Source organism: Drosophila ananassae, chromosome 2R (genome assembly GCF_017639315.1).
Source record: "Drosophila ananassae strain 14024-0371.13 chromosome 2R, ASM1763931v2, whole genome shotgun sequence".
Classification (NCBI taxonomy): Eukaryota; Metazoa; Arthropoda; class Insecta; order Diptera; family Drosophilidae; genus Drosophila; species Drosophila ananassae.
The window spans coordinates 18,260,596-18,266,595 of NC_057928.1; the positions used below are offsets into that span (position 1 = coordinate 18,260,596).

The window sequence follows — 6,000 nt, forward strand, 5'->3', positions numbered from 1 at the left end:
CAACCTCTCGCTCTTTCTCTCTTTTTCGGTCATTCGGTGTGTGTGTGTGTATGTGTAGCAGCTGTGTACTGGTGTTTGTGTGTGTGTGCTGTTTTCACTTTCACTTTCATTGATTTTCAAGCATCGCCTTTAATGGCCAGAGGCCACTGTAATAATCACACCACCTTCCACTAGTTAGATTATTTTTTCCAAAAATTACCCGCTCACTCTTCACTTCTTCGATTTTCTGGCCAAAATTTTCGCGGGAAATAATACAGATTTCTTTGTTTTCTAGTGAACACTTTCTCTGGCTTTCCACGGTCGCGTGGTTTCTTTGCGTGGCATCATCCGCTCCTCAAAGGCAGCCCGCAATTTTCCACGTCGCACTGCGCTCGCTGCCCAAACTGAACTGAGCTTCCGAGCCGAAAGGCTAAAAACCATCACCAGCAGCAGCAGTGGCAGCAGCAGCCGTGGCAGCTCGCATGCTGGCTGAAACACAAAAATACTGGTAACAGTTTTGCAGTTGGCGGCGCAGGCGCAGTCCTCCGTGTGTTGCCATCAGACTGTTGCGTCCCAGAGTCTCTCAGTTTTCTTAACTTTGTTTACATTGTTCGGCTGTGGAGGTATCCTCGTGCTGGCATCTATAAATAACGTTACGCATACGCCACGTGGGCCATGGGCGAGGTGCGTGGGAAGACGGTCAGTCGCGTGATTGATTGTGGATACATCTTATTTTAGATTCTGAAATATATCTGAGCTGCCATCAGCACCCACAATTACAAGGCCAATTGTGAGTGTGACTCAATTTGAGGAAATGCTTTTAGGAATGCCTCAAATAATAACTCTAACAAGAAAGCAATTTTCACCCTGATTGGTTTTCAGTCATTTCTCCTTCGTTGGCCTTTCATTTATTTTTTTTTTTTGGCCAAAAAAGCCAAGCCAAATGTCAACTACCCCCTCACGCCCTCACGCCCATTCGCCCACACGCCCTTAAGGACTTTCGGAATTTAATAATGAAATAGCCCCGTCGTCCTTGGCCTGTGAACAATTTTCAATTTTCCACTTTCGGGACTCGGCGCTCGGCCTTCGGGCGGAAATGCGTTTGATAAATTTTCTCCACTACTCGTCTTTCGATGTGGCACGGCAAACTTTTTTATTTTCCCGCATTGATCACGAACTAGTAGTGGAAATTACTGCAGTGGCACAGCACAGTAGCTCATCAAATAATCATTTGCAATAACTAATTAAAAGTTTTTCCTGTGCGGATAATTTAATTTTGTTTGCAACTTCCGCTCTTTTATTTCGTTTGTATTTGTATGGATTTTAGCGCGCAATTTCGCCTGTGAGCTGAAATGCGTAGGGAATTCCCATAAATAACAACAAGTAATGCTCTCTTCCTAGTTGGGGGTGTGGCCCATTAACTGTTGGGGGAAGGGAGCGGGGAAGGTCCTTGTCAAACAAGCCCCCGAGGCTGAGAGAAGCCAAAACAAGAAGAGGGAAAGGATGCGAAGGACTGTGATTTTTATCAATGAACGATGGGCGAAGAGACAAAGTTATTATGCGGAATCAGTAGGCGGCTCATCCTTGTTTGTCCTTGCGTGGGAAGATTGGTGCTACTCGGGATGCCATGTGTTGCCATCTAGCTAAGGATATGGCCTGGATTCCCAAACGACAAGAGAAAGTAGAGGGGTAGATTAAATATTCTGAAAATAGAAGCTAAGTAGTAGCTGGGATTATTTAAAAATAAATGGCTTTCAGTCTGTTCCAGGCTGAGGTTTAGTCTTTTCTTCTATAGAATTCTATAGAATTTAAATTCTCAGAAAAATCTTAAAACCCTTTAACTGAAATATTCAAAAAAGAAAGCCCCTGGAATGCAAACACAGAAATCCTTTTTCGAAAATCAATTTTAGCCTTTTCAAGGGTATGGCAAACGTTGGCTGAAACGCAAGCTCCATCTGAATAGGACTTCGGCAGCCCTCTTGACTGGCAGGATAGCGAGTATCCTGGTATCCTTGATATGCCTCGCCTGCCACTCAGCTGGCGGCCATCTCGCCCCAAATTGAGTGCCAATCGAGTGGAGATACGGAAGGCTGGCAGAGCTCGAACTTTTACGACAGCCATCCAGTTTTTGGCTAATCATAACCGATAACCGCCGCAGGGCGGATATTCGTGTATTCAGTAACTATCTCCCCGGCAGTTTGAAAGTTCTTTTTATCCGTGGAGTATGATTTTCTTTTTTTTTTTTTTTGGCGGGTGTTGAACATTTTCTGCTCATTAGGGCGAAACTGTTGCAAGATTCTCGGCCTGTTGTTGGGCTTGTGCCGGGCTTTATGGCGGGAATGTGTGTTCGCCCTGGCGCACTTACACTTAATTGAATCCTGCGGGCGTGCCGGGTGGCTGGGCGAGGGCGGACGGACAGGGTATGGGACTGGGATTGGGATGGTGAGGCATGCCTCTGAGGCATGCGGCATGCCAAAGCGTTTAGCAACCAAATACGCTTTGCTCCCGATTTTCCCCCAAAACTCCCTCCCTGGCTGCTCGCCGGTCTTTGTTGTTGTTGGGTCTCACATCCTGCCGGCGGCACAAACTCCTTCTCGACGTCGTCATCCTCGTTCCGATTTCTATCCGACATCCACATCCACATCCAGTGAACCAGGCGAGGAGCCACTGAGCGAGGAGCGAGCGAGCGGCTCTAATTCAATTAGCAAGTTCAGCGCCAAAGCGGCAAATGGCTCGTTAAACACGCTGTGTTTTTGTAGCCCCCCCACTACCCGCTCTTTTACTCTGCACATTCACCCTTCCTTAGGCTTAGGCACTGGAAAAAAATTGGTATTAGTTTGTAAGGATTGGTTGTAGGATTGTTAGATTGTAGGAGCAAGATGGGAAAGTGCATTATTTTAAGCCCTATTACTTTATCTTCAAATTATTTGTTTAATGTGTCACTTATTTTACTTTTTATGTAAATTATTTTCAGTGTAGTAACTTTGCATTCAACATTTGGGTTTGTCCTCCTGCTTAATGCCACTTCACTTGTGCTTGCTCCTTTTTTAACCATGTTTTATTACATTTTTTGCACTTGCTGGCGCCATTTTCATGGCAACGGAAGTTGCCACACACAGTTGCAGCCATAGAGTGTGTGGCAAAATGAGCAATGAACAAATGAGCAAAATGTTATAAATTGCCAAAAGTCCGCGTCCGCGTCCGCTTTTCTTTGTTCTCAGCGGTTTTTTGTTCCCTGTTTGGTTAGCAGATAATGCCCGGGAAAATCTTGTTCACTTGAGCAGATCCTGGTCACTGACCAAATGTGGACCCTGGATAATTATGAGCCATTTACGGAATGTGTGTGGTTGCTACCTATGTATGTCCGTTTAATTTATGCACAAATAACCCGAGCAAATTATTCGCTTTGTTTTCCAAGAGCGGGCCACTGGAGGAGGAAACTCCGGTCCAATATCTGCCGGAGATAAGCCGGTGTGGGTTGCCCTCTGCCTTTTGACCATAATCGCCTTTTCTTACCACTTGCCAGCACTGCCGGCATATGCCCATCGTTAGCTGGTTATCCTGGCTATCCTGCCGTTTCGGCAATCCTTTTGCCCTTTGCCGCCACACTCCATCCACTTTTCCTATTTTTTCTTGTTCATCCGTTTTTGCGATTCGCACACATTTAGTTCGGTTTCAGTTTTTGCTTCTGCCTTCATTTTTTCCAGCAGCTGCAGCAACAAAAGTCCATTATCCTTTTCAGCGTTATCGGTAATCAATTTCGGAGGACCATCGTCGGGGGCTGTGAAAAAGTTTCGGCCCTGGCCTTACAGCAGCGGACCAAACAACAAAAGCGACATCGCTAGCGACAGGACATACATACAGCGACACCAACTACAACAATATCAATTGTTAGTTTTGAAATATTCACGAACCCGAGCTCCCTTTATCCCGACCTTCGAAATACTGAATCCCAATAACAGCCTTACACACTTTTTGCACCGAAAAATGCAGGCGGTTTTTAATTTTTCATTTATTTTTAAACATACAAAAGAAAACATTTTTTTAAAGAAAATGTTTCAGGAAAAAATGGCTAAAAAACGTAAAATTTTGAATATGATTTATTTATAATTACCAATAAACTATCGTTAATTTCAACTCAGTCCTAGTCCAAAGGCCTACTGAAAAACGTATTCCATTATTATTTGTAGCCATATTAAATTCCAGTTTCCATTTTTAATTCATTTTTAGTTCATTAAAATCAATGAATATCAATCTCTAATTATTATGAAACATTGCACTATTCTTCAAACATTTTGAAAACTAAAACCCAAAGTAATTTGAGGCATATTTGATTTTACTAAAATGGTTTTCTATTAATAAATTCCACATCTAGCTATAAACTCCCTTTTTAAAAATTTTCAAACTTTATGTTAGAATATGATGATTATTGGCAAGGATTGGCTTAATTGGCAAAGTAATTAAAACTCTTTTCACCTCTAATTAAACACTAATATGGAAACCTGTAAAATTTTGATGATTAAACTACAGGAAGTGCATAAAAAATGCATAATTTTATTGTTAAATTTGTGGGCAGTGCACCCATTCATACGCACATGTCCTAACAATAGCTGTTGAAGTGTTGTTGGTTGTTGCAGTTGAATGTTTGGCCGCCCCCGACTCTGCCTCTCCCCCCAAACCCCCAGGAATGTGAGTTTTGTAAGCGCATTTTGCAACGCAATTTCATTCGCCCCCTTGATACTGCCCCCTCAACGAATAATTCAATTGCAATGTGGAACAATTTTCGTTGTTGTTGCAGGTTGCCAGCCAAAGTTGCTGCCAATGGCCAGTCACTTACATAGTTGTCGAGTTTGTTTGAAAACTAGATTTTTTTTTGTTGTGTTGCAGAAGCTTTTTGCCATTGCCGTTGATGTTGCACTCGCAATTGGCTACAAATTGGCTTGTCGAATCATGAGGGATGGGTGGGCCAAATCAGGACTCAGACTTGCGCTAGATTTGAGCGGCAAGTGGCTCCTAATTGAATGCGGACAGAGATTCCCCTTCTAACCAGATATAATTACATTTTCCATATAGATACAGATACATAGATACATACATAGATGCAGATACAGTTGGCAGCTCCCCCTTGTTGGCTGGATGAATTATGCAGATGCTTCTGCTGCAGCTGCTCATCCTTATCCTTTTGTCCGGGGCCGGGTCCGGGTCCGGGCTCGGGTCGGGTGTTCATTTCCCCGGCAGCTCTTTATATCCTTGCCAAGGGACGAGGAGGACAAGGAGAAGCGTGAGGGAGAAAGTGAAACTGTAGCCTCAGCCTGGTGAAAAGCACTTTTCAATTTGGCGGCTTGCCTCAACACAACTCAGCCAACTCATCTGAATTGGGCCTCTTTCGGCTTTCACTTTTCAATTAATTCTTGCGGCGGCCGCGCTGTGGCATTTTATGTAAGCGCTCCCTGGTTGCCTTGTTGCCTTTTCAATGCCCTCAGGTTGGCCAAAAAGGGTTGGTTAGCTAGCTGAAAAATAATGTAAACTTAAAGTTAGTTAAGGCATCTATGGATTCTCTAAATTTTAGCCTACAGAATATTGTATGCAAAACTTTCTAATGAAAGAAGTATTTAATACCTTTTAATAGAATTCACGTATCCTTCTCAAAAGTTCTATAACCAATACTGGCTTGTCCTATTTTTAGCCACATTTTAGAGTATTACCATTTCCCTATTTTCCGGCCACAAAAAACATCTGCCATCCTGTCTCACTATTATTTTTGGCTGTGGCTTTTCTATGTGGGTCAGTGCGGAATTTGGCTGCCGTTCAGAGAGAGTGCCAAGCCACGTGGCTATTTGGAACAATTGCAGGAGGAGAGGCCCGACCAAGCCCGTCCAAACTCAGCCAGAACCCAGCCCTCGCAACAATGTGGGGCGAGTGTGTCGATTAGCAAAATTGAAAATGACAAGCTGGAAGCGAAAAAGAAGTGCCATAAACTGGGCCAGGGAGCAGCTTATTATGCTGAAGATGATGCAGTGG

General features: G+C 43.6%; 1 protein-coding gene across 2 annotated transcripts in view; it reads right to left on the reverse strand.

The window, feature by feature from the left end:
• The window catches only part of LOC6493074, a 41,362-nt gene extending 40,941 nt beyond the window's left edge, over positions 1-421 (reverse strand). The window contains exon 1 of one of the 2 annotated variants that reach the window (XM_032454068.1): positions 208-421. The gene's annotated coding sequence lies outside the window, so the exon portion shown is untranslated. Of the gene's footprint in view, positions 1-199 lie in introns of both variants that reach the window. The other variant, XM_014908714.2, reaches the window with a different exon arrangement.
• Between the last annotated feature and the right edge of the window lie 5,579 nt (positions 422-6,000).